We start from the raw sequence: 17,185 nt of genomic DNA, 5'->3' as shown, positions 1-17,185 counted from the left end.
CCAAATATTAAGTTCTGCTTTTCTGATGTATCAAATACTTATGTCATGCAATAAAATGCAAATTAATTACTTAAAAATCATACAATGTGATTTTCTGGATTTTTGTTTTAGATTCCGTCTCTCACAGTTGAAGTGTACCTATGATAAACATTACATACGTCTACATGCTTTGTAAGTAAGAAACACTGCCGATTTTGCAGGTTATCAAATACTTGTTCTCCCCACTGTATATGATGAGCGATGACTAGAATAGTGTATACAAATGTGTAAAACAGTATGTAAACATTTGTTAAAGTGGCCAGTGTTCAATAACTATGTACTGTACATAGGGCAAAGCAGTGTCTAATGTGAAGGTTGGCGTACCAGGTCTTAGCCGGCTAGTGGTCCTCTGTAGCTCAGCTGGTAGAGCACGGCGCTTGTAACGCCAAGGTAGTGGGTTCGATCCCCGGGACCACCCATTCACAAAAAAAAATTATGCACGCATGACTGTAAGTCGCTTTGGATAAAAGCGTCTGCTAAATGGCTTATTATTATTATTATTATTATTATTATTATTATTATTATTAGTAACAGTGACTAAGGTTCAGGGCAGGGTACTGGGTGGAGGCCAGCTAGTGGTGACTAGAGCTTTGGTGGTCACAAAATTTCCTCCGCCGGTGATTGTCAAGCAAATATCTGCCGGTCTCACGGTAATTTACTGTTAATTAACATAAACGCATTTAGCATCTCCTGGCTTCCACACACAGCCTACAAGGCACTGATGCAGCACTGATGCAGACCTTTGGAACATCTACATTTAAAAAAGTCTAAATCCATGTAATATAGCCTACACCTTCACTATAAATCCATTGTTTATTTTAAACCGGTCTAAAGAAGCATGATATGAAGAAAATGTAGTCTATTTCAGAATAGCAGACTCTGAGTTGTCCTTATGTTAGGTCCTGATCTGGCTATGCCAAATGGTTGTGGGCTACACTAGTTCATTTAGCAAACAAGATTTGCTTAGAATTCCGTGGCATTGTTTTATATTATTTTATAGTATGAAGAATACAATTGAACAAAGCTGAATAAAATAGAAATTATATTTTCTCAAACGATTTGAGGGTGTGCGCACATGCATCTATTCTGTGTGGAGCTGTTAACAAATAAATAGTTACACCTATATGCTTAATTTAGAGTTATTAATGTAACTTTAGTTGTTATCCAGAGCGACTTACAGTTAGTTCTACAAACGTTGGGCTATATGTTTAGATTTTCTTTACATTGTAAGGCTGCATCATGCGACTCTAATGATTTGAAAAATGTTGCTTGAAGAGCTCTGCTTTGTTTTATTGCTCAGGCTGTACACACTTAATCAGTCTCTCATTCACAATTTGACAAGCACTTGATAATGCCTCGAATTTCATGGCGGCATCCCCTTTGTGTGGCCATAATGCATGCCTTTTGTGGCCGTTGTGCCATTGGCCCGGAATGCTGCGTTGTGCCCTTCTCCCTGAGTGCTGCGCGCTCCGAAGCACCTCTCACTCACATGGCTCTCCATCACGTGATCGGGTCTTTCTCACAGGCTACAAGTGAAGAGACACATCGGGGACGCAACTGTGCGCGTTTACTTTTCGTAAGCCAACAAGATGAGAAGGCCTAACGAACAGCAAAAGTATTAGCCTATGTCAATCTACTATCCCCCATAGTACAAAAGTTGACCTATTCTGTGCGATAAATAAATATTCCAAACATAGTCTGGGACAGTTGTGGGATGCGATAGATCCCAAATTAATACAACCACTAGCATTAAAAAAAACTGTTTTACGCAATGTGGAGGACGCAACAGATCAGAACATTTAGCCTACATTTTTTATAAACTATTAGGCTATTTCTTCACATAAGCACAGCAACGCATACATGGCAGTAGGCAATAAGCGCGAATGTTCCATTAGCGGGAAAACACCATTATCAAAAGTGACCGCAAATGCAGTTAGGCTCTACACCCCTTGTAAAGCAGATTAATGTGCTTAATTTTAAGACGTTATTTGGCTACTTTAGTTGTGATACAAACCTTATCAAAACATATAGGCCTATGGGCTAGGCTACATGAGGTGTGCGACTATGACTTATGCTGGGCATCATTCACAAGTGATAATATATAATTCACAATATTGTCACCCATCAGACAATTCTTGATTTAATCTTGTCTTTACATATACTAAATAATAGATGTGTGAAATTAATTTTGATTTAGAATGGACCATTATCATGCACCTGTCTCGAAATAGGGGCAGCGGGAAAAAAGACCATGTCATCTATGCACTTAAATAGCGACTGGCGAACGCTTTTGCCATGGTTCATTTTCATGCCAGCCAGGTGGGCTATACTCCTGTTGTAAAGATAAGCAAAGTGCTTAATATTAGGAAAGTTGAGAAATAAATATAGTAGGCCAAGCCTATAGAAAGCTGATGGATCCTCTTTTTAATAGAGGCCATCACTCTGTTTTCTCACGCAATTGCATTGCCTATAGAAATGTTGCGCAACGTGAGCTCATGGGCTCTCATCAAGTGTTTGATTAGATTTCCCATTACATTTGCATTGATGTCAGAGTGATTAGAGGGACAATAGTGCTGAGTACCAGGCAGTTAGCAAGTTTGGTAGGCTACTAATGACCATCAGCAGCATCCGAGCTTGGAAAAGCCTAATTACCGTGACTAAACGGTCACTTGGAATTTGACTGCCTTCATGACTCGTGACCGCCGGTGTGGCGGTAATACGGTCACCGCAACAGCCCTAGTGGTGACTGTTTTAACAGTCTGATGGCCTGGAGATAGAAGCTTTTTATCAGTCTCTCGGTCACAGCTTTGATGCACCTGGGGTCTCCACCTTCTAGATGGTAGCTGGGTGAACAGGCTGTGGCGCCTGGGGTCCTTGATGATCTTCTTGGCCTTCCTGTGACACCTGGTGCTGTAAATGTCCTGGAGGGCATGCCGTGTGCCCCTGATGCGTTGGGCTGACCGCACCACCCTCTGGAGAGCCCTGTAGTTGCGGACGGTGCAGTTGCCGTACCAGGCGCTGATCCAGCCGACAGGATGCTCTCAATGGTGCATCTGTAAGTTCGTAAGGGTCTTAGGGGCCAAGATGAATTTCTCAGAGCTGTTGCGCCGCCTTTACCACACTGTCTATGTGAAGGGACCATTTCAGGGTGTCAGTTACGCGCAGGCCGAGGAACTTGAAGCTTTTGACCCTCTAAACTGCAACCCCATCGGTGGATGGGGGCATGCTCTCTTTGCTGTCTCCTGTAGTCCACGATCAGCTCCTTCGTTTTGTTGAGGAAGAGTTTATTTTCATGGCACCGCTCCGCCAGGGCTCTCACTTCCTCCCTGTAGGCTGTCTCGTCATTGTTGGTAATCATGCCTACCACTGTTTTCATCAGCAAACATGATGATTGAGTTGGATACGTGCGTGGCCATGCAGTCATGGGTGAACAGGGAGTGCAGGAGGGGGCTGAGCACGCACCCCAGTGGGGCCCCTGTGTTGAGGATCAGCGTGGCGGAGGTGTTGTTGCCTACCTTCACCACTTGGGGTCGGCCTGTCAGGAAGTCCAGAACCCAGTTACACAGGGAGGGGTTCAGACCAATGGCCCTGAGCTTAGTGATGAGCTTGGAGGGAACTATGTAGTTGATTAACAGGATTCTTATGTAGGTATTTCTCTTGTCAAGGTGGGATAGGGCAGTGTAATTGCGATTGCGTAGTCCGTGGATCTGTTGGGGTGGAATGCAAATTGTAGTAGGTCTACGGTGTCGTGTAAGGTGGAGATGATATGGTCCTTAACTGGCCTCTCTCAAAGCACTTCATATGATGAGAAGTGAGTGCTATGGGGCGATAGTCATTTAGTTCAGTTACCTTCGCATTCTTGGGTACAAGAACAATGGTGGACATCTTGAAGCAAGTGGGAACAACAGACTGGGGTATGGAGAGATTGAATATGTCTGTAAACACTCCAGCCAGCTGGGCTGCACATGCTCTGAGGATGCAGCTTGTGATGCCCTCTGCAGCCTTGCGAGGTTAACACACTTAAATGACTTACTCACACCGGCCACGGAGAACAAAGGCACACAGTCCTCGTGAGCGGAGGAGGCCCGTGTCAGCGGCTCAATGTTTTCCTCGAAGCGGGCGAAGGTGTTTAGCTTATCCGGGAGCGAGGCATCGGTGTCTGCGACGTGGCTGGCTTTCTCTTTATAATCCGTGATTGTCTGGAGTCCCTGCCAAATACGCATTGGTTTTCTGAGCTGTTGAATTGACTCCACTTTGTCCCTGTACTGTTGTTTTACCTCTTTGATTGCCTTACAGATGTCATAGCTGGTCTGTTTGTAGACGTCCATGTTCCCAGTCACCTTGCCATGGTTAAATGCGGTTGTTCGCGCTTTCAGTTTTGTGCGAATGCTGCAATTTATCCACAGTTTTTGGTGTGGATAAGTTCTAATTGTCACAGTGGGAACAACATCGTCCTTGCACTTTCTGATGAACCCAGTCATTGAGTCAGAGTATACCTCTAATATTCTCTGAGGCGACCCGGAACTTTTCCCAGTCCGCGTGATCAAAACAATCTTGAAGCATAGATTCTGATTGGTCAGACCAACGTTGAACAGGCATTAACTTAATTGCGCCTAGCACCATCCCCTAACCCACATGCGAAAAAGGATTGTGTAGCAAATGAAATGCACAACTCCATTTCAGTTTGCAGCCCTTGTACTCCGTCTAATACAAGATTTCATGTAATGCATTGAGAGGAAAGGCAGTCAGATTGTGTAGCCTAATTGCTGTGTTTGCTCTTTTTTCTCTCTATGGAAAAAGGGAAATAATAATATAGCGTCAGCCAGGCTTTTAACCCACTCAAAGGCTTTTTTGTGCTTCAGTGATTAGATACAAGCCTTGCCCTCGTCTCTGAGAAAATGGTTCCCTGCCATTGTCTCCATTCTCTCCAATCATCGCTTTAATTAATTAATACTGGACAAAGCCAATTCCTGCTTCCCTCTATTTTTTGCTCTCTCCCTCTGTTCCTCTGCATGCTTACTCTAGTGCCGCTGACAGTGCAAAGGGAGGTGTGCGGTGCGGGGGGGGGGGGAGTGCCTTTTAATGCATCTGTTCTCACTGACTCTCAAGGTTCACTCATCACACACACACATTCATTCTGTCTCTCCCTCTCTCTTTCTTTCTCTCTCTATCCCTACCTGTCTCTCTTTCTAACTGTCTCATGCTCAGACACCCATGCTCATTCTCTCCGTCACTCAGATACACAACCACTGACACAGGATCGCATACTAGAGGGGAGCCATCCACGAGTCCTGTCTCAATCCTCCTCACTCTTCTCTCGTCTCTCTGTTTTTTTTCTTCTTGGAATCTGGCTGTACCATCCCTGCTCTGCTCTACCTCCATCCCAGCCCTGCGTCAGGAGGATCAAATCGCTGCGTCAGCAATAGCCAGCGCCACTGAGCAGAGGTAAGTGTTAGACTAGAGCATCATGGCTGGGGCTGAGGCTCCGCTCTCCAGCATCTCTCTCCCTTTCTCTTATCTCCTTCCGCAGTGTGTGTGCTTGTAGCACAGAGCAGATGACATACAATTCAGCAGTATTTAGCATTGTATGGATCTAGTCTTTGTTTATACCTCACTCACTGTGTCTGTGCCTCCTCCTATATCTGTCGATCCACTGGTTTGTTGCTCTTGCTTCACTGAGAGGCATCTGTGCATACCATATTACACTGGGTGTATTTCTGCTCGGTCTCCCCACTCTCTCTCTGTCTGTGTCTCATGTTTTATGCATGACCTGTCCTCTTAAATTAATCCTGGGGACTGGCCATGCTGTCAGATTTATAGAGAACCACCTTAAAATAGCTTTGCGGTACACACACGACACAAACGCACAGTCTGTACTGAGTGGTGAGTTTTGAGCCCGAACCCTTACCTGCTCCTGTCAGTGCTGCAGTGCCCATCTGTTGCAGACAATGTCAACTTTATGCATCACACCCCAGCAAGACATGTAAATAACCTGTTTTTCTAATGTTGTGATGTTTGTAGTCCAAAGGTTGTGACAGTTGGCTGTGGGAGGCTGGCTGTGTGTTATTCCATCACCTTGTGTATGCTGTACTCATGCTGGGGCTGTAGCAGCGGACAGTGGCACTGAGGCTGCCTCTGAGCTCTGGGCTCTTGTCCAAGGCTGGGTTCAGCAGCGCAGGAGAGGAGAGGCTGGCTGCAGGGGTTTGGTGCAGTAAGTTGTTGCAGGTAGCCAGCAGCAGCAGAGAAATGAGAGCAAGGCAGGTGTGAGAATGTCTGTGTATAGTCACATCTGCCCAGCAGGTGTATTCTCTTCCTCAGCCCTCTGTGGCTGTGATGCACAGTAGTCATAATGGGAATCCACTGTGGGAGGGGTTTATATGTCCATCTTAGATGTAACATGTACTCTAAAGTGATTCACAGTGTTCAGCAGAGCTGTATACCTTGACAATTACACAGCTGACTTAATGCAACTCAATGACCCTCTTGCTCTGTCAGTGCTGCTTACTGTCTTCTGTGTATCTTAACCAGTACATCTTAACAAGACAGCTCTGTCTTACATCATATTGGTCACCCAAATTATAGGTGATTTGGCGAGTGGTATCTTTCTCACTATGACCTGCACTTGACTTTTCTCAGTCCTCACTGAGGATTCCCCTAGCTAGCCTCAGCTCGGTTCCAGCTCTGTTGGATTAGTGTGATGTGTTTTACTGTGTTCTTCCAGAGGGCGACAGACAGCTTCACACTGGTTTGGCTCTGTGATGATACTGTTTGTTGTTTCCCAGGAAACGGAGACCACACGGCCAGAAGAGAACGGCTTCCCCAGAGGACTCTGTCTGGCTGCCTCTTTCCAAAGCTTCCTCCTGGTGTTCTTCAAACTGAGGATATAGCTAGGCTGTGTTATGCTTGCTATGAATTTGACTGACTAAAATACTAGGCCTATGATACTAGGCCTATTGATTACATTGCTTCATCCAGTTTCAACAGAATGCGCCTTCTAGTCGTGCTAGATTTGCTGTAGGGTTTGGTCCCTGTGAACGGCCTAGAGTGCCCTTACTGCTGTTTGTCATCATAATGCTGTGCCAGTGCCTCACACTCCATGCTGTGTGGCAGGACTCTGTCTTCATAGGTTTTAAAATCACCCTTGGCAGTGTCCCAAGCTCTAAATTATAGCCATACAGTGGTGGTGGATGCAGGAGGATGTAGTGGCTAATAAAACGCTTAATTGATTCCCAGGGATAAAGTGCTTAGTGTAGACTTAACTGCTGGATGGGCTCAGCTCCACTCAACGTTTTTGGCACCTTGTCCTGACTGAAACAAGTCATGCAAGGTAAGGCCAAATTTAACCTTGAGCAATTGTAAATATATATATATATATTTTTTATCTCAGTTCAGATTAATTTCTAACACACTTTTCAGAATTTAATTGTCACAGACTGAACTCTTAATGAGAATGTAGAGGCTCTGCATGGCCAATTGCCATATGAATGACCTCCCTGGTAAAGACATTCTGATATTTAATGTGGCTGTGGTTTTCTGGGATGGTGTAGTAATCTCAACCACCCCCTCTCACTCAGACACTGACGGAGCTGATCAGAATTGGAAGTGTTCACACCTCACAGGGGGCCTAGCTGTATCGCACTGCAGCAGAGCCTGGCCCGGCCCTGCACACAGCAGTCATCTCTCCACACTTCCTCTAGTACTTTCACAAGTCACAGAAATGACATTCATTCTCAGAATTTACCACCCATCTTCTTCACATGTGACGATGACTAACTTGTCTGTTCCAATGCAGAAAGTGATGGAACATTATGCAATGTTCGACTTGGGATCCAATAGTAGGTACTTTCTGACTAATAGGCCATATGAATAAATTCGCATAATAGCCTAAGTGATTTGTGAATTAGACTATTGACAACAGTATATAAAAGCCATGTGAATTCTGATATATGTGTGTGTGTGTGTGTAGTGTACAGTATACTTTGTACACTGTGGTACTTCTCTGTACAGCGTGTGCTGGTCCTGCCAGCTGAAGTACGAATGCTAGGCAATATTTTATGTGTGACACTGAATGATGATCTAGCGCTGTGAGGTGTGGGAGAGACTCATACGTTACTTATGTGACAATGGTGTTTTGTGATGGGTGAGTTATAAGGGACATTTCTGCTCCTGACGCGGTGGCTTCAGATTGATTAGAACAGCTCAGTGTGGGCTGTAGAGGGACTTGCACAGTCTGAATCTTCACACTACTGTACAGTCGTGGTCAAAAGTTTTGAGAATGACACAAGTATTGGTCTTCACAAATTTGCAGCTTCAGTGTTTTTTAGATATTTTTGTCAGATGTTACTATGGTATACTGAAGTATAATTACAAGCATTCCATAAGTGTCAAAGGCTTTTATTGACAATTACATTACGTTTATGCAAAGAGTCAATATTTACAGCGTTGACCCTTCTTTTTCAAGACCTCTGCAATCCGCCCTGGCATGCTGTCAATTAACTTCTGGGCCACATCCTGACTGATGGCAGCCCATTCTTGCAGAATCAATGCTTGGAGTTTGTCAGAATTTGTGGGTTTTTGTTTGTCCACCCGCCTCTTGAGGATTGACCAAAAGTTCTCAATGGGATTAAGGTCTGGGGAGTTACCTGGCCATGGACCCAAAATGTCTATGTTTTGTTCCCCGAGCCACTTAGTTATCACTTTTGCCTTATGGCAAGGTGCTCCATCATGCTGGAAAAGGCATTGTTCGTCACCAAACTGTTCTTGGATGGTTGGGAGAAGTTGCTCTCGGAGGATGTGTTGGTACCATTCTTTATTCATGGCTGTGTTCTTAGGCAACATTGTGAGTGAGCCCACTCCCTTGGCTGAGAAGCAACCCCACACGAATGGTCTCAGGATGCTTTACTGTTGGCATGACACAGGACTGATGGTAGCGTTCACCTTGTCTTCTCCGGACAACCTTTTTTCTGGATGCCCCAAACAATCGGAAAGGGGATTCATCAGAGAAAATGACTTTACCCCAGTCCTCAGCAGTCTGTCCCTGATGTTTTTCCTGGAGAGAAGTGGCTTCCTCGCTGCCCTTGACACCAGGCCATCCTCCAAAAGTCTTCGCCTCACTGTGCGTGCAGATGCACTCACACCTGCCTGATGCCATTCCTGGGCAAGCTCTGCACTGGTGGTGCAGATCCCGCAGCTGAATCAACTTTAGGAGACGGTCCTGGTGCTTGCTGGACTTTCTTGGGCGCCCTGAAGCCTTCTTCACAACAATTGAGTCTCTCTCCTTGAAGTTCTTGATGATCCGATAAATGGTTGATTTAGGTGCAATGTTACTAGCAGCAATATCCTTGCCTGTGAAGCCCTTTTTGTGCAAAGCAATGATGAAGGCACGTTTCCTTGCAGGTAACCATGCTTAACAGAGGAAGAACAATGATTTCAAGCACCACCCTCCTTTTAAAGCTTCCAGTCTGTTATTCTAACTCAATCAGCATGACAGAGTGATCTCCAGCCTTGTCCTCGTCAACACTCTCATCTGTGTTAACAAGAGAATCACTGACATGATGTCAGCTGGTCCTTTTGTGGCAGGGCTGAAATGCAGTGGAAATGTTTTTTGGGGATTAAGTTCATTTTCATGGCAAAGAGGGACTTTGCAATTAATTGCAATTAATCTGATCACTCTTCATAACATTCTGGAGTATATGCAAATTGACATCAAAACTGAGGCAGCAGACTTTGTGAAAATTAATATTTGTCATTCTTAAAACTTTTGACCACAAGTGTATGTGTGCTCTTTGGGTAATCATTGTGATCTAAAAATAAAAACTGTTCCTAAATCAGCCCTCCTACTCTGAGACGCTAGAAACATATGGCCCCTGCTCTCTCTGTGTCAGTCTTCTCTGTGCTGGCCCTGGGTAGTGTAGTGCATTGCTCTGTATCAATAGGGGGTTGAGGTTCTCTCAATACCCCTGAGGGATAAAGGCGATATGTACAGAGCAGATGCCTGGTTCATATCACTGCCGTGTGTGTTTGCCCGTGTTGCCACGCATCCCTCAACTCTGACTAATGGATGTTGTTTAGCTGCAGGGCCTCCAGTTGGCTCCAGCACATGCAGTGATACACAAAAGCTACAGCATGTCACTCCCTGCGGCAATCTGAGGTCTATACAATGACCTATAAATAGACACTGGCCGTGTAGGCAAGCCAGATTTCGGACTACTTATTTAAACCGCATACTGTGTACTAATCGTATTAGGTACTATTTAGCACATACTGTTTAGTAAGAAGTATGCAGTATGCCATGGCCAAAACGTACTACTTTTGGTGCGTTCAAGACAACTGGGAATTGGGAAACTAAACGAGCTCCGACTGGGAAAAATCGAGACGTCGGTGATCTTCAGGTCGAAGAAGTCGGAGCTCTAGGATGATGCCAGATTTTCTGACTTATAATTCTAAGGAGGATGACCATTCTAAATGATTTTTCACAGTCGGAACACGTCTTCTTTCGAGTTGTCTTAAGGATCAGTTGAGGCTTCATATGAACCGGAAAGGATTGTCTGTTGCCCCACCCAGTGACCTTTTTGTGTTGTTTTGGGCTAACATTAGCTAAGTAGCTAGCATTTAGAACGACGTATTTAGAGTAAACTTGAGTGTACCGTAAGCCTACACATGTATAAATTGAAGAGTCACCTGAAGCTTGAGAAGAATGGGAGATGCAGTAGAGGAATGCAGTGCTGAGGCAGAGGGCTCGTAATGAGGACTACTGGCTACTACTCTGAACTGTGTGTGGTGAGCTTTCTGGCGCCCAGAGCTGCTGAGGCATCACCCAAGTGGGTGACATACATTGTGAAGGAGAAGTGCAGTGGCTACATGACTCCCAGAATAGCCCTCTACTAGATCATCACAAGACTCCATCTTCCTGACCACCTTTCTCTGATCAAGCCATGAACTGTCCACCTTTCTCTGATCAAGCCATGAACTGTCCACCTTTCTCTGATCAAGCCATGAACTGTCCCCCTTTCTCTGATCAAGCCATGAACTGTCCACCTTTCTCTGATCAAGCCATGAACTGTCCACCTTTCTCTGATCAAGCCATGAACTGTCCCCCTTTCTCTGATCAAGCCATGAACTGTCCCTCTATCTTTTTGGAGGATGCATGCACTCAAAGACTTGGCCTCTATTGGTTGACCTAGCCAACTATAGCTAGGCTACTCAGGATGTGTTGCTTGTTTGTTTTTTGCTTTTGATGCGCTTTGAGATTGTGAAATGCACAATAGAAGTGTCATTTATTATTATTATTATTATTATTATTATTATTATTCCAAAAATAGTTTAATTCGTTTTGTAGAGCAATAAGCTCTGACGAAGGCCGAGAGGCTGACACGTAAGCTTCAATAAAAAAGTGATACTAGCAAAAGCAGTGTGCAGGTTTCTTTTTTCTTTCAACTTATCTTAAGTTTTATTTGTCACTTACACGTGTTTAGCCGATGTTATTGCGGGTGTAGCGAAATGCTTGTGCTTCTAGCTCCGACAAGTGCAGTAATATCTAACAATTTCACAACATATACCCAATACACACAAATCTAAGTAAGGAATGGAATTTAAGAATATATACATACAGTAGGGAGAACAAGTTATTGATACACTGCCGATTTTGCAGGTTTTCCTACTTACAAAGTATGTAGAGGTCTGTAATTTTTATCATAGGTACACTTCAACTGTGAGAGACGGAATCTAAAACTAAAATCCAGAAAATGACATTGTATGATTTTTAAGTAATTAATTTGCATTTTATTGCATGACATAAGTATTTGATACATCAGAAAAGCAGAACTTAATATTTGGTACAGAAACCTTTGTTTGCAATTACAGAGATCATATGTTTCCTGTAGGTCTTGACCAGGTTTGCACACACTGCAGCAAGGATTTTGGCCCACTCTTCCATACAGACCTTCTCCAGATCCTTCAGGTTTCGGGGCTGTCGCTGGGCAGTACGGACTTTCAGCTCCCTCCAAAGATTTTCTATTGGGTTCAGGTCTGGAGACTGGCTAGGCCACTCCAGGACCTTGAGATGCTTCTTACGGAGCCACTCCTTAGTTGCCCTGGCTGTGTTTCGGGTCGTTGTCATGCTGGAAGACCCAGCCACGACCCATCTTCAATGCTCTTACTGAGGGAAGGAGGTTGTTGGCCAAGATCTCGCGAATCATGGCCCCATCCATCCTCCCCTCAATACGGTGCAGTCGTCCTGTCCCCTTTGCAGAAAAGTATCCCCAAAGAATGATGTTTCCACCTCCATGCTTCACGGTTGGGATGGTGTTCTTGGGGTTGTACTCATCCCTCTTCTTCCTCCAAACACAGCGAGTGGAGTTTAGACCAAAAAGCTCTATTTTTGTCTCATCAGACCACATGACCTTCTCCCATTCCTCCTCTGGATCATCCAGATGGTCATTGGCAAACTTGTGGACATGCGCTGGCTTGAGCAGGGGGACCTTGCGTGCGCTGCAGGATTTTAATCCATGTTAGTGTGTTACTAATGGTTTTCTTTGAGACTGTGGTTCCAGCTCTCTTCAGGTCATTGACCAGGTCCTGCCGTGTAATTCTGGGCTGATCCCTCACCTTCCTCATGATCATTGATGCCCCACGAGGTGAGATCTTGCATGGAGCCCCAGACTGAGGGTGATTGACCGTCATCTTGAACTTCTTCCATTTTCTAATAATTGCGCCAACAGTTGTTGCCTTCTCACCAAGCTGCTTGCCTATTGTCCTGTAGCCCATCCAAGCCTTGTGTAGGTCTACAATTTTATCCCTGATGTCCTTACACAGCTCTCTGGTCTTGGCCATTGTGGAGAGGTTGGAGTCTGTTTGATTGAGTGTGTGGACAGGTGTCTTTGTATACAGGTAACGAGTTCAAACAGGTGCAGTTAATACAGGTAATGAGTGGAGAACAGTAGGGCTTCTTAAAGAAAAACTAACAGGTCTGTGAGAGCTGGAATTCTTACTGGTTGGTAGGTGATCAAATACTTATGTCATGCAATAAAATGCAAATTAATTACTTAAAAATCATACAAATGTGATTTTCTGGATTTTTGTTTTAGTTTCCGTCTCTCACAGTTGAAGTGTACCTATTATTACAGACCTCTACATGATTTGTAAATAGGACAACCTGCAAAATCAGCAGTATCAAATACTTGTTCTCCCCACTATATATGGACAAGCAATGACAGAGTTGCATTTTTTTATTTTTCATTTCACCTTTTATTTAACCAGGTAAGCCAGTTGAGAACAAGTTCTCATTTACAACTGCGACCTGGCCAAGATAAAGCAAAGCAGTGCGATTAAAAAAAACAAAAAAAAACACAGTTACATATGGAATAAACAAAACGTACAGTCAATAACACAATAGAAAATCTATATACAGTGTGTGCAAATGTAGCTATGGAGGTAAGGCAATAAATAGGCCATAGTGCAAAATAATTACAATTTAGTATTAACACTTGAGTAATAGATGTGCAGAAGATGATGTGCAAATAGAGATACTGGGGTGCAAATGAGCAAAGTAAATAACAATGTAAATAACTATGGGGATGAGGTAGTTGGGTGGGCTAATTACAGATGGGCTCTGTGTACAGGTGCAGTGATCGGTAAGCTGCTCTGACAACTGATGCTTAAAGTTAGTGAGGGAAATAAGTGTCTCCAGCTTCAGAGATTTTTGCAGTTCGTTCCAGTCATTTGCAGCAGAGAACTGGAAGGAATGGCGGCCAAAGGAGGTGTTGGCTTTGGGGATGACCAGTGAGATATACCTGCTGGAGCGCATACTACGGGTGGGTGTTGCTATGGTGACGAATGAGCTAAGATAAGGTGGGGATTTGCCTAGCAGTGATTTATAGATGACCTGGAGTCAGTGGGTTTGGCAATGAATATATAGTGAGGGCCAGCCAACGAGAGCGTACAGGTCACAATGGTGGTAGTATATGGGGCTTTGGTGACAAAACGGATGGCACTGTGATAGACTACATCCAATTTGCTGAGTAGAGTGTTGGAGGCTATTTTGTAAATGACATCGCCGAAGTCAAGGATTGGTAGCATAGTAAGTTTTACGAGGGCTTTGTTGCGAAATAGGAAGTCGATTCTAGATTTAACTTTGGATTGGAGATGCTTAATGTGAGTCTGGAAGGAGAGTTTACGGTCTAACCAGACACCTAGGTATTTGTAGTTGTCCACATATTCTAAGTCAGACCCTCCGAGAGTAGTGATTCTAGTCGGGCGTGCGGGTGCAAGCAGCGTTCGATTGAAGAGCATGCATTTAGTTTTACTAGCGTTTAAGAGCAGTTGGAGGCCACGGAAGGAGTGTTGTATGGCATTGAAGCTTGTTTGGAGGTTTGTTAACACAGTGTCCAATGAAGGGCCAGATGTATACAAAATGGTGTAGTCTGCGTAGAGGTGGATCTGAGAGTCACCAGCAGCAAGTGCGACATCATTGATATACACAGAGAATAGAGTCGGCCCGAGAATTGAACCCTGTGGCACCCCCATAGACTGCCAGAGGTCCAGACAACAGGCCCTCAGAGTTCAATGTGTCAAATCGATCTGAGAAGTAGTTGGTGAACCAGGCGAGGCAGTCATTTGAGAAACCAAGGCTATTTAGTCTGCCAATAAGAATGCGGTGATTGACAGAGTCAAAAGCCTTGGCCAGGTCGATGAAGACGGCTGCACAGTACTGTCTATTATCGATCGGTTATTATATCGTTTAGGACCTTGAGCATGGCTGAGGTGCACCCATGACCAGCTCGGAAACCAGATTGCTTCAAATACTTTCGAAAGGCAGGGCAGGATGGATATAGGTCTGTAACAGTATGGATATAGAGTGTCACCCCCTTTGAAGAGGGGGATGAACGCGGCAGCTTTCCAATCTCTGGGGATCTCAGACGATACGAAAGAGGTTGAACAGGCTAGTAATAGGGGTTGCGACAATTTCGGCGGCTAATTTTAGAAAGAAAGGGTCCAGATTGTCTAGCCCAGCTGATTTGTAGAGGTCCAGATTTAGCAGCTCTTTCAGGACATCAGCTATCTGAATTTGGGTGAAGGAGAAGCGGGGGGAGGGGCATGGGCAAGTTGCAGCGGAGGGTGCAGAGCTGGTGGCCGGGGTAGGGGTAGCCAGGTGGAAAGCATGGCCAGCCATAGCAAAATGCTTATTGAAATTCTCGATTATCGTAGATTTATTGGTGGTCTCAGTGCAGTGGGCAGCTGGGAGGAGGTGCTCTTATTCTCCATGGACTTTACAGTGTCCCAAAACTTTTTGGAGTTGGTGCTACAGGATGCACATTTGTTTGAAAAAGCTAGCCTTTGCTTTCCTAACTGATTGTGTATATTGGTTCCTGACTTCCCTGAACAGTTGCATATCGCGGGGGCTTTTCGATGCTAATGCAGTACGCCACAGGATGTTTTTGTGCTGGTCAAGGGCAGGTCTGGCGTAAACCAGGGGCTATATCTGTTCTTAGTTCTGCATTTTTTGAATGGGGCATGCTTTGTTTTGAAGAACATCCAGGCATCCTCTACTGACGGAATGAGGTCAATATCCATCCAAGATACCCGTGCCAGGTCAATTAGAAAGGCCTGCTCGCTGAAGTGATACTCTGCGTGCCACGTCGGGTGAGGTTGTGTTTTCTCTAGCAGGAGGTAAGCTTGGCTTCTTATATGGTGTTGAGTAAAGCTTAAACCATGTATTTAGATTGTAGGTATTGTAGTTAGATATTGTAGGTAAGCACGAGGCTAGCTAACCTAGCGGGTAGCTAAACGGTGGATAGTTGTTTCCAATGTTATTTCACGCTTAAGAGTACCTGTAATTAAGCCAGCTAGCTACCTACCATTCAGCTGTTTTTCTAACCTCATTATCTGAAGCATTAACCGATAGAGCTAGCTAGCTAGCGGGTAGCTACTGGTAACTTTTAGCAACGGTGGATAGTTGTTTCCAATGTTATTTCACGCTTAAGAGTACCTGTAATTAAGCCAGCTAGCTACCTACCATTCAGCAGTTTTTCTAACCTCATTATCTGAAGCATTAACGTTAGGTAGTTAGTAGCTAGTGTACTTAATTACAGCTACTGATTGCAGAAAACCACCCAGACAGCTGGCGTCGGGTAAGTTTGGCTTTATGCATAGCTTGGGCTTTGTCGAGTAAGGCTTAAACTATGTATTTAGATTGTAGTTGGGTATTGTAGCTAGGCATCGTGGGTTGTTGTGGGTAGTTGTTGTATGTAGTTATTGTAGGTTACTTTTGTATTCGGCGGTGCCGGGTGTAGCACGAAGCTAGCTAGCTAACTCACCTCCTGGACTAGCTGGCGGGTAGCTATTAGCAACGGTAGCAACTAAATACAATATCCTTTTAGCCAGCTACATTCGTTCGCAGCGACGCCGTTTTTCAAACAAAGTCAACACAGCAGCCATTGCTAGCTAGCCAACACTACCAGCTAGCTGTACTGTAGTAGCTAAATACAATATCTTTGTGCTAGCTAGCCAACGTTTAATTATTGCTGCGTTATGAAAGAACTAGACACGGACACGAATTATCTGTTTAGTGTGTTAACACACTATTGGTAGTTTGTTGTAACCAAGTATTGGTGCTAAACTGTGTGTTATTGGATGCTAGCATGCTAGTTAGCTATGGCGTCATAGTTAGTTAGCTGAATAAAGTAAGTTGAGTCTATTCCTTGAAACATTGAACCGCTGTAGTTTACAACAATTCTAATTTCTAAAGTGGAAGTTGGGAGAGTTTTATTCGGGTGGTTCAGTGAAACAATTATAGTTTCTGAGGTGGAAGTTGGGAGAGTTATATTTTTTTGGTGAGGGAGGCCCTGCTCTCTCCTTTCCCAGATGTTTAGTTCATTTCATTCCGATCTCCTCTGCATTATTGTAGCCATCTGCTACAGCCTGTCAACTATGCCTCTGCCTATCCCTGTTCTCTCCTCTCCGCACAGGCTACACAAACGCCTCACACCGCGTGGCTGCTGCCTCTCTAACCTGGTGGTCCCTGCACGCACCACACACCTGGAGTTCCAGGTCTCAGGCAGCCTCTGGAACTGCCGTTCTGCTGCCAACAAGGCTGACTTCATCCCAGCCTATGCTACCCTCCAGTCCCTCGACTTCCTGGCGCTGACGG

The 17,185-nt window shown here is 44.6% G+C and overlaps 1 protein-coding gene across 1 annotated transcript in view; it reads left to right on the top strand.

Moving 5' to 3' along the window:
- The window catches only part of LOC311138568 (voltage-gated potassium channel subunit beta-2-like), a 166,807-nt gene that overhangs the window by 30,906 nt on the left and 118,716 nt on the right, over positions 1-17,185 (top strand). The window contains exon 2 of the mRNA XM_084173312.1: positions 5,427-5,484. The gene's annotated coding sequence lies outside the window, so the exon portion shown is untranslated. The remainder of the gene's footprint in view (positions 1-5,426; positions 5,485-17,185) is intronic.

The sequence above is a fragment of the Coregonus lavaretus genome, assembly GCF_964263955.1.
Source record: "Coregonus lavaretus genome assembly, chromosome: 12".
NCBI classification, from domain to species: domain Eukaryota; kingdom Metazoa; phylum Chordata; class Actinopteri; order Salmoniformes; family Salmonidae; genus Coregonus; species Coregonus lavaretus.
The sequence above is the reverse complement of the archived record's forward strand: the minus strand, read 5'-3'. Positions and strand labels throughout refer to the sequence as shown.